This window comes from Narcine bancroftii, chromosome 4 (assembly GCF_036971445.1).
Source record: "Narcine bancroftii isolate sNarBan1 chromosome 4, sNarBan1.hap1, whole genome shotgun sequence".
Classification (NCBI taxonomy): Eukaryota; Metazoa; Chordata; class Chondrichthyes; order Torpediniformes; family Narcinidae; genus Narcine; species Narcine bancroftii.
The window spans coordinates 97068271-97080506 of record NC_091472.1 but is presented as its reverse complement, the minus strand read 5'-3'; the positions used below and the strand labels follow the sequence as shown (position 1 = coordinate 97080506).

The 12236-nt window shown below is 38.7% G+C and overlaps 1 protein-coding gene across 2 annotated transcripts in view; it reads right to left on the bottom strand.

Moving 5' to 3' along the window:
• LOC138760869 (zinc finger protein 271-like) overlaps nucleotides 1–12236 on the bottom strand; it is a 45344-nt gene that overhangs the window by 23244 nt on the left and 9864 nt on the right. The window lies entirely within an intron of this gene.

The following is a 12236-nucleotide window of genomic DNA, read 5'->3' as shown; positions in this document are numbered from 1 at the left end:
ATTTTCTTCTTTTTCTTCTTATCACCTTTCCCCTCATCTTCCTCTTCATCTAATTCAACATCCTCAATTTTTGACTTATTATCTTCTGTGACATCATCCTCTTAAAAAAGAGAGAAAAAAAGAGAAAAAAAAACGCAAAAAAAGAGAGAAAAAGGAGAGAAAAAAAACCTCCTAATTCCCTCTCAATTACAATCAGAAAACAAAAAGAGTTTAAAAAAATTATTTATTTTTTAAAAATAATTTAAAAAACCTTCACTTCTTAACCCAAAAATTAAAAAGAAAAAAATCACAGGTCGGAGGTCACGACTACCTCCTCCTGTTTAAACCGCCCAAAGCGGTAACTCCCCCAAAATATTGGGTGTGAGATAACTCACAGGTAGCTGATGACTTCTGGAAACTAGTGCCCACCCAGTTCCCTCTCCCAACTCCCATTTCATTAAACTATCATCATTATTTAAACTATTTAAACTCTTCTCAAAAAAAAGATAAAAGATTTTTTTTTAAATCAACATTACCACTTTGGTCACCATTGCTTCAATTTCTTTTAAAAATCTGGATCCCACCTTACATCTCTACTCTTTTTGAAGACCTTAAAGGACTACATCATTCCTGAAAATGCATGATTGGTAGAGACTGAGCAAAGTCCATAACCTCGTTAGGATTGTCAAAGAACTTTGGCTGATTTCCATCCTGAAAAATCTTCAGTACCGCAGAATACCTGAATGTTGCCTTATGTCTTTTTTTCCACAACCGTTCTTTCACAGAATTAAATTCGCGTCGTTGAAACATAATTTCTTGACTCAAATCTTGATAGAAGAAAACAGGATTATTCTGAACCATCAAAGGAGATCTATTTTGCTGGGCATTTCTAATAGCCGTACGTAAAATTGTCTCTCTGTCACAATAGTTTAAACAACGGATCAGAACAGGTCTTGGATTCTGACCTGAAAATGATTTTCTTCTTAAAACTCTATGAGCACGTTCCAATATTAAACCTTCAGGGAATTTATCCTGTCCTAACACTCGTGGAATCCATTCAGTAAAAAATTTTCTTGGATCTGGTCCTTCTATGCCTTCTGGCAAACCAACAATTTTCACGTTGTTCCGTCTAGATTGATTCTCCAAATAATCAACCTTTTTTGCTAAATTTTTATTTTGGATCTGCAATGTTTCAATTATTCTATTTTCATCTTGCAGTTGATCCTGTACATCGACTAAACCTTGATCACACATTTCAAATCTTTCAATGGTTTCAAGCTTAAAAGCTCCATTAATGGCTTCTGCCATCGCATTAATCTTGGAAATAAACGGGTTCACAAAATTAGCTAACTGACTCAATACAGAATACATCTTATCTTCAAGATCCTTAACAGACATTTCAACAGAAGTAGATTCAGGCATAATGGGGTCTTGCTGTTCCTTAGAGACCACGGGATCTTCTGTCCCTTCCCTTAATTTAGTATCTTTTCTAGCAGTTTGACTTCGTATAAAAATCCCTCTCAAAGTCCCCCCAGCAATGCCAGGAGACTGAAGATCAGGGTTATCTTTAAGCCAAATCTCTTTAATCATCTTCACTGAATCGATGTCTGGAAAAACCATTGTAATTGAAGATGCATTTTACAGCGCCACCACTGTAGCAGTCGAATGACAGCTCTTTAACTCTCCAGCTGGTGGCGCCCCAGCTGATTCAACTGTCAAAGTCTCAGTAACAGCACTCACAGTGGCCCTTGTGTGAAATACTGGCACCCGGCCAACCCTTTGTTCTGAAAGCTGCTGAATGCGACCTTCAGAGAGCCTTACCGGTATAAAACGGAGTTTCAATGCCGAATTCTGTACGTCTTCTTCTAGATCCATTCTATGCTGAGTCCTGGCTTCTTGTAAACAAGCATGCCCAGACAATTTAAGTAAATGTAGTTTTTTAACAGTCTGTTGATGTTTTCTTTTTACCTTTTTTTTTGCATATAAACCACTAGGCACTGATCCAGCACCTCTTATTATTTATAAACTTTTAAAAGAACTTTAACGGGCACTTAAAGACAAAACAATAAATCAGAGTCAGGAGAGGTCTGGAAGGCACGTCTGTTCCCTAAGCCATCTTGCCAAGCCCCCCACTTTGAGTACACTTCAAAGATTTTGTAAGCCTTCTTAACTGGCATGTGAATGACCCGTCTTTAAAAGCAGCTCTGGTCAGGTCATTCGCACTGAACCAAGAAATTCCAAGTCAGTGGGACTATTTACATGAGCAATCCAACATTCAGGAGCAAAAGGAGGAAGGACCTGTGTGAACCATTTTAGAAAGAAACCATTGTGAAATGCATCAGGTCTGATACTACCTACCTTTAAAAAAGGACAATGGACAACCTTGTCTAGAGGACCTTCCTAACAAAAAAGGTTTTGATATTTGTCTATTCATAACCACTTTTGCTTTTGGTTAATCATATAACACTTTTATCCAATTTACAAAAGTATTTGGAATCCCAAAAGCATTAAGTACTTTAAATAAAAAATCCCATTCCAATCTATCAAATGGTTTCTCTGCAAAGATACAACCACTACTGCTGGTATCTTTCCATTTTGTGCTACATTTATCAAACTTTAAAATTTAACTATATTATTTGCCACTCTTCTATTTTTAATAAAACCAGTTTGATCCATATTTATTAATTTTGGTAAAAATTTGACTAACCAATTAGCTAATAATTTTGATACAATTTTATAATCCCTATTCAATAATGATGTAGATCTGTATGAAGAAGGTTGTAAATAATCCTTTCCTTTCTTTGGAATAACTGTTGTTAATGTTATTTTTAAAAGAGCCTGGTAGATCATGTACCTCTTTCATTTGGTCTAGCACCCCCATTAATACATGTACTAATAACTCTTCAAATTCTTTATAAAATTCTGGTGAAAAACCATCTTGACCTGGTGTTTTATTATTCTGTTATGGGATCAAGGATTCAAAGACTTCTATTTCAGAAAAAGTATTAGATAATTCTAATTTTTCATCTTCATCAACACAGGTAATTTAACTGTTTTCTCATAAAGTCACAAAATTCTTTTTTCTTCAGTAGAGTTGTCTTTAACCTCCACCTATAACCTATATTTTGTTCTTCTTCCAACAAAATTGACAAAATTAAAGGTGAATGATTCGATCGAACTCGTGCTTGATACTCAACCTTTTGAAATTTTGCAAAAATGATCAATCCCCTAAACTTTTAACTATGTCCCTCTTGGGAGGAGTCACATGATGGAGTAGTGGCCGGTAGGGGGAACTCCAGCCCTCTCCAGAAAAGTTAAAAAAAGATAGAGAAAAAACAAAGGCACAAACATAAAAACCATAACAAAGTGAACGTAAAAGTGTGGAGAAAATGGCATCGAAGAAAGAAAAACCAAAAACAACGGGAAGAAAAGAAGAAGGAAGGACGTCGGAAGAAGAAGGTGAAGGCCTTACCGGTACGAGGAGGCCCGCCTTGGAGAGAGAAGCCCGCTCCCTGAGGTCAGTCGAAGACCCGAACTCGGGAGTACAAAAATGGCTCACGGAGCCAAACAAAAGTGCTCAACCGCACATACGCGAATCCTTGCACATGCGCAATGCGCAAGACAAAAATAACACTGACGGGAGGGGGGACCAGCTGAGGAGTAGATCTCCACAGCTGAAACAGACAACTACAACACAACAGCAAGAGGAAAACATAGAAAATAACAAGAACAAGAAGGAAGAGAGTAAAAATAAGAAATCAAAGAAACAACAGATGACCAACCCAGAGGAAGAAGACCAATACCAAGACACTTCTAATAAAAATAAGAAGACCAAAAATACCCAACAAAATAAAACAAACAACCCAACAAGAAAACCAGAAGAGACAGAGGTAAAGGACACAGATCCTGGAGTGGACTCAGAAGAAGAGGAGGAAGAACACAGAGAAATGGAAGATGAAGGGAAGAGCAAGTACATGGATATATATTTTTTTAAAGAATATATGGAAACAGTAAAAGAATGGCAGTCACAAGAATTCACTGAAATAAAAAGAAGAATAAAAAGTACAGAAGAAAAAGTGAATAGATTAGAGATGATCATGACAGATATAGGAAAAAGAGTAGACAAGGTGGAAGAACGAGAAACAGCCAAAGAAATGGAAGTAGATGACTTAAAAAAGAAATTAGAAGAATCTGATAAAAAAGTTAAAGAGACACAGGAGCTGTTAGCTCAGAAGATAGATATAATGGAAAATTATAATAGAAGAAACAATATAAAGATAGTGGGCCTTAAGGAAGATGAAGAAGGCAAAAATATGAAAGAATTTATAAAAGAATGGATCCCCAGGGTCCTAGGAAGATCAGAATTACAGGAAGAAATGGAAATAGAAAGGGCACACAGAACATTAGCCCCTAAACCACAACCACAACAAAAAACAAGATCCATTCTAGTAAAATTCCTAAGATACACAACAAGAGAAAATATATGGAAAAGGCAATGAAAAAAAAAGAGAAGACAAAAAACCACTGGAATACAAGGTTCAAATATTTTTTTTCTATCCAGATACAAGTTTTGAACTCCTGAAGAAGAGGAAGGAGTTCAATGCAGCAAAAATGACCCTTTGGAAAAAAGGTTATAAATTTATGTTAAAATACCCAGCGGTACTTAAAATAGTTATTCCAGGGCAGAAAAACAAACTATTCTCGGATCCGTAAGAAGCACAAAAATTTGCAGAACAACTTAAAAACAGACAGAGAGATTAAGAGATGTAACAACAACAAAAATGACAACAAACTATATGTATATGTGTGTATGTAGGTATATATATGTGTATGTATATATATATATATATATATATATATGTATATGTGTGTATGTATATATATATATATATATGTGTATATATAAAAAATAGAGTATAGGTAAGAACTAACAAGAGAAAGAAAGGGAAGAAAGGAAGTAAGGAGGGAATTAAGAGAGTGACCTTTGTTATATATGAAGATTAAAATCTTTTCTGGGGGAGCTGGATGGGGAAGAATTACAGTCACTGTGAAATCAGTTGACGCTTGCCAGCGGATTCGCAAATCCAAATGGAGAGGGGAGATGTGGTTGCCCGACAAGGGACAAAGGGCAACTCAGAAAGGGGAGGGACTATTGGGGTTAAAGGAATTTTAGATATGAGAATAGTGGAAATATTTTATGTTTTAGAAATGTTGTCTTATAATGTGTTCAAAAAAAGAAAACAGAAATGGATAAGAAGGGAAGGTGGTGATGAGGAAATGGAAAGGAAAGATAAACAAAGTATGAAATTACTATGTTGAACTATATGACTTTAAATGTTAATGGAATACATAACCAAATCAAAAGGAAGAAACTATTAAATTTACTGAAAAAAGAAAAAATTGATATAGCATTTGTACAAGAAACACATCTAACTGAAGTGGAACACAAGAAATTAAAGAGAGATTGGATAGGACAAGTAACAGCAGCAACATATAATTCAAAAGCCAGAGGAGTAGCTATATTAATCAATAAAAATGTACCAATCAAAATAGAAGAGGAAATAATAGATCCAGCAGGGAGATATGTAATGATAAAATGTCAGATATATTCAGAATTTTGGAATTTACTCAATGTATTTTCACCTAATGAAGAAGATCAAAAAGTTATGCAAGATATCTTTTTGAAGATAGCAGATACACAAGGGAACATACTAATAGGAGGGGATTTTAACCTTAATTTGGACTCAAACATGGATAAAACTGGAAAAAAAAACTAACAGAAAGAACAAAGTAACCAAATTTATAATTAAATCGATGCAAGAAATGCAACTTTTGGATATATGGAGGAAACAACACCCAAAGGAAAAGGAATATTCATATTATTCGGGTAGACATAAAACATACTCAAGGATAGATCTATTCCTGTTATCAGTCCACATTCAAGGGAGAGTTAGGAAAACAAAATATAAAGCTAGACTATTATCGGACCACTCACCCCTGTAATTGGCCATAGAGCTAGAGGACATCCCACCAAGAATGTATAGATGGAGATTAAACTCCATGCTACTTAAAAGACAGGATTTTAGAGAATTCATTGAACGATAAATTAAAATGTACTTTGAAATAAATACGGAATCAGTGAAAGATAAGTTTATACTATGGGACGCAATGAAAGCATTCATCAGAGGGCAAATAATAAGTTATGTAACTAAGATGAAGAAGGACTACAATCGGGAAACAGAACAGTTGGAAAGGGAAATAACAAATATAGAAAAAGAATTATCAATAAAGGAAGATATAACTAAAAGAAGAGAATTGGCAAATAAAAAAATAAAATATGAAACACTACAAACATATAAGGTGGAGAAGAACATAATGAAGACAAAACAGAAATATTATGAGCTAGGAGAAAAAACGCACAAAATTCTAGCGCGGCAGCTTAAGACAGAACAAATTAAAAGAATGGTATTGGCATTAAGGAGAAAGGACAAACAAATTACATATAATCCAACAGAGATCAATGAAAACTTCAGGGAATTCTTCGAGCAACTATATCGAACTGAAAATGAAGGGAAAGAAGACAAAATAGATGAATTTCTAACTAAAATTGAACTACCGAAATTACAAACAGAGGAGCAAAATAAATTAATAAAACCATTTGAAATAGAAGAATTACAGGAGATATTAAAAAAACTACCGAACAATAAAACACCAGGAGAGGATGGATTCCCAATAGAATTCTATAAAACATTTAAAGACTTATTAATTCCTCCCCTTCTGGAAGTAATCAACCAGATTGATAAAACACAAAGCATACCAGATTCATGCAAAACAGCAATAATTACAGTAATACCAAAGACAGGGAAAGATCCACTTGCACCAGCGTCATATAGACCAATATCTTTACTTAACACAGATTATAAGATAATAGCTAAACTATTAGCAAACAGATTGGCCAACTATGTACCAAAAATAGTAAATCTAGACCAAACTGGATTTATTAAAAAAAGACGAACAACGGACAATATCTGTAAATTTATTAACTTAATACATGCAGTAGAAGGAAATAAAACTCCAACAGTAGCGGTTGCTTTAGACGCAGAGAAGGCCTTTGACAGAGTAGAATGGAATTATTTATTCAAAGTACTACAAAAATTCAGCATACCAGAGAAATATATTAATTGGATTAAAGCATTATATAAGAGGCCATTGGCGAAAGTGACAGTAAATGGATATATATCAAAACAATTTAACTTAAGCAGATCAAAAAGGCAGGGATGTCCACTAGCTCCCTCACTGTTCGCGTTAGCTATAGAAGCACTAGCAGAACTGATAAGAACAGAAAATAAAATAAAAGGGATAAAAATAAAAGAGAAGGAATATAAAATCAGTCTAATTGCAGATGACGTTATAATATACTTAACAGAACCAGAAATATCAATAAAAGAATTACAGAGGAAATTTAAGGAATATGGAGAAGAATCAGGGTACAAGATCAACGCAAATAAAAGTGAAGAAATGCCAATGAATAATGCGGATTTCACAAAGTTTAAGAAAGAATCGCCATTTAGATGGCAAACACAAGCAATGTGATACCTAGGTATACAACTAAATAAAAACCTCGGCCATCTATATAAACTCAATTACCATCCATTAATGAAAAAATTACAAGATGACTTAGAGCATTGGAAAGACTTACCACTAACACTGATAGGAAGGATAAACTGTATTAAAATGAATATTTTCCCAAGGATACAATACCTATTTCAGTCATTACCAATACACCTAACAGAGAAATTCTTCAAGGAGTTAAAGAAAATAATAAGGAAATTCTTATGGAAAGGGGGGAAACCAAGGATAGCACTAGATAAATTAACAGAATGGTACAAACAAGGAGGCTTACAACTACCAAACTTTAAGAATTATTATAGAGCCGCACAATTAAGATACCTATTAGATTTTTATCAAACAAGGGGAAAACCAGATTGGACCAGATTAGAACTAGATAAAATAGGGGAGAAGATACCTGAATATATACTATATAAATGGGATGAAAAATTGGTGCAACGTAGGAATTCACCGGTATTGCATCATCTGCTCAACATTTGGAAGAAGATACATGTAGAAAGGAATAAAACAAACTACCAACTACCAAAACTAATATTGACGCAAAATCAGTTAATCCCTTTCACAATAGATAACCTTTCCTTTAGAGAATGGGAGAGAAAAGGGATCAAAAGAATAGAAAATTGTTTTTCGGGAAATAAATTATTATCCTTTGAACAAATGAAGGATAAATATAATATAACTCACGATACAATGTTTGCATACTACCAACTGAAAACCTACTTGAAGGACAAATTGGGAAACAGTCTGAGGTTACCAGAAGGAAGCAATTTTGAATATGTGATTACAGACACAATGATAATTAAGAAGTTTGTAACAAACACGTACATCAAACTGCAAGAAAAGGAGAATGAGGAAACAAACAGTAAACCTAAACAAAAATGGGAACAAGATCTAAACATAAAGATAAAGAATGAAACATGGGAGAAGCTATGCTCCAGAACTATGAGAAATACAATAAACACGAGGTTACGCATGATACAATATAACTGGATACACAGGCTATACATCACACCTCAAAAGTTAAATAAATGGGACCCAACAGTATCAGACAGATGTTTTCGCTGTAAAAAGGAAACTTACCTCACAAAGATTACATAAATTAAACTCTAATTTTTCTGATATATGTTTTAGATGCGAGGAAGAAACGGGTACTTTTTTTACATTCCACCTGGTCATGTTCCAAATTGAAACTCTTATGGGGAAATTTAAGAGCTTTATTAAATCAAATCATTGGGAAACAATTGCCTCTAAGTCAAGATTTGCTTCCTTTAAGAAATATTGTGGATGTAAGACCTAAAATGAGGCTGTCCAAATATCAATTAGAGTTTCTTAAAATTGCATTGCCAGTGGCCAGGAAATGTATTGCAGGCCGACGATCGTTAATGGCTGCGATGACCAGCCAACTGCATAGCCCGCTACACATTCAAAACTCCTTGTCATGCATATGTTTCTTGGTGGGACACTGGGGCACAATACAGCATCATTCCCCCGACCAGCCTGGAGACCTGCTGTGGCAAAGTGGGTGGAAAACAGCTCCAACATCCGAACATTCAGCACCTGCAACATTCCCCTATCCTTCGGGGACAGACAATTCACTTGGAAGTTTATGGTGGCGGCTGTGCAACAACCATTACTGGGTGCAGATTTCCTGTGGGCCAACTCACTCCTGGTGGATATCAAGAGACGCCGACTGGTCCACACCTGGACATTTCAGTCACACTCGCTCAAGGGCACGAAACTCGCCAGCCCCCACCTGCACTCAGTGGGTACTCCCGACAATGAATTAGCTTGGGTCCTAGCAGAATTCCCCTCCTTCACCATGCCTGACTTCCACACGGCAGAACCCAAATATGGGGTGAGGCACCAAGTCGTTACAGAGGACTTCAACCTATCCAGGGAATTACTGAAAAATTCAACCTATCCAGGGACGAGTTCAAAAAGATGGAGGAACTCGGGATTGTGTGGCACTCCAATAGTCCTTGGGCCTCCCTCTCTACATGGTCCCAATAGCAGCGGGTGGTTGGAGGCCAAGCGGAGACTACCGCCACCTCAACAAGGCCACCACATCGGATAGATATCCCATGCCCCATATCCAAGACTTTACCTCTAACCTGCAAGGGGCACGGATATTCTCTAAGGTGGACCTCATCAGGGGCTAGCACCAGATCCCAGTACACCCCAAAGACATCCCAAAAACCACCATCATAACCCCCTTTGGATTGTTTGAATTTCTCCGCATGCCCTTCGAGTTAAAAAATGTCACTCAGACTTTCCAGAGGCTGATGGAAGCAGTGGGCAAGGATCTACATTTTGCCTTCGTCTACCTCGACACCATTTTAATCGCCAGTCACACCCACATCGAGCAAGCCACCCACTTAAAACAATCATTCTCTAGGCTGAGTGATTTCAGCCAAACCATCAACCCGACCAAGTGTCAGTTTGGCCAAGAGACTATTGACTTCCTGGGCCATTGTATCGACCACCATGGAGCCAAACTGTTACTCACTAAGGTGGATGCTATTTGCTCTTTCCCCGTGCTATCAACAGTGAAGGGACTACAAGAGTTTGCAGGTATGATCAACTTTTATTGCCGCTTCATACCTGCAGTGGCCTGCATCATGATAGATCCAGGAGGAAACGGAGGCCTTCCAGGCCATCAAAAACACCCTAGCCAACACCACCCTCCTTGTGCACCCCAGGACAGGTGCCCCAACCACCCTCACGACAGACACCTCCAGCACAGAGGTCGGGGGTGTACTTGAGCAACTGGTGAATGGACAATGGCAACTGCTGGCCTTTTTCAGTAAACACCTCAGGCCACCAGAGCTCAAGTACAGTGCCTTTGATAGAGAACTGTTAGCCTTATACCGGGCAATTCAGCATTTTTGTTACTTCCTGGAGGGCAGGAAGTTCAAAATTTACATGGACCACAAAAGCCTTACCTTCACCTTCAGTAAGGTGTCAGATCTGTGGTCAGCCAGGCAACAGTGGCGCCTGTCCTACATTTCCGAATTTACAGCAGACATTGAACACATGGCAAATCCAATGTGGTGGCTGATGCCCTATCCTGTCTGGTATCTTGGCGGTGCATGACCTTACCCCTGGCATGGACTACGTGGCCCTGGCTGATGCGCAGCAAGCAGACCCTGACATTCTGGCACACTGGACAGCACTCACTGGCTTACAACTGGAAGACATCCAGATCACCCCTGGTGATCACATGTTGCTTGTGTAAACCTTGCCCTGTCAATCCAGCTGCATGGAAGAGGTGGATTTTCAATTCGGTCCACAATTTGGCTCACCCCACCATCAGGATTACAGTCAAAATGGTGGCAAACAAGTATGTCTGGCACAGCCTCCACAAAGAGATTGCCTTGTGGGCCAGGACTTGTACTCAGTGCCAGTCATCCAAAATCCAGACTCATATCAAAGCTCCACCACAGACATTCAAGCCAGCATGTTGCCGCTTCAGTCACGTGCACATTGACATTCTGGGAGCCTCTACCCATATCCAGAGGTGCACGTTACCTTCTCACAGTGGTCAACCAGATGACCAGATGGCCAGAGGTGGTGCCACTATCAGAGGCTTCCAGAGAAGCATGCGTACAGGCTTTACTCAACACTTGGGTAGCACATTTCGGAGTCCTCGAACACCTTACATTTATCGGGGGGGCCAAATTCACTTCCAGTCTGTGAACCACCTTAGCCCATGCTCTGGGGATCCAACTCCACCATACCATGGTGTATCACCCACAGGCCAACGGGTTGATTGAGAGGTTCCACAGACACCTTAAGGCAGCCTTAATGGCATGACTTACTGGACCTAACTCCCTAAGGCATCTGCACTGCACCCAAGGAGGACCTCGAGGCATCCTCTCCAAGTTAGTCTAGTTATATCGGGCGAATTTGTGACGGCACCTGAGGATTTAGGGGAGCCCCCGGCGACCAAATTTTCCCGACTATGTGAGTCCCTAGGCACCCTGGCTCCTGCTAAACCTAGACCCCATGGCCAACCCTGCATTTATGTCCCAAAGAACTTTACTGACTGTAAATACGTGTTTGTTCGGTGTGAGACTCACTGACCACCACTATATAGTGGCCTTACGAGGAGCCATACCGTGTCATCAGACATAACATCTCCACCTGTGTTTCGGACATTGGTGGCAGGGAAGAGACTTTCACTCTCGACTAGTTGAAACCAGCCTACTTGGACTTTGACCAGCTCATCACTTACCCGATCCCACGGTGCAGGGGTTGGCCTCCTAAAAATAGTGCCCCAATTGCTGGTTCTGGGGGCGGGTCATTTAGTGGCCCAGAGCCTGTGCCTCGGGCTGACACAGGAAAAGGCCGTCGAACATAGCGACTGGCATAGAATCATGTGGACTGAAACACCCGTTTCCATAGGCCACTGGCAGAGTGTTGAAACTGGCCAATCACTGCCAATGGATCACAGGGGGCCCAATTGGGGCCTGGGCATCCGAGTAACTAATCGGCAGCCGGCCTGTTCAAGCCACACCCTGGTGGTGACGTGGCTGAGCTGACTATAAAAGGCAGAGCTGCCACTGAATAAAAATTTCAAAATGTATATACAAATTTAAAATTACTTTTGTGCACGTTTTACTTTATAT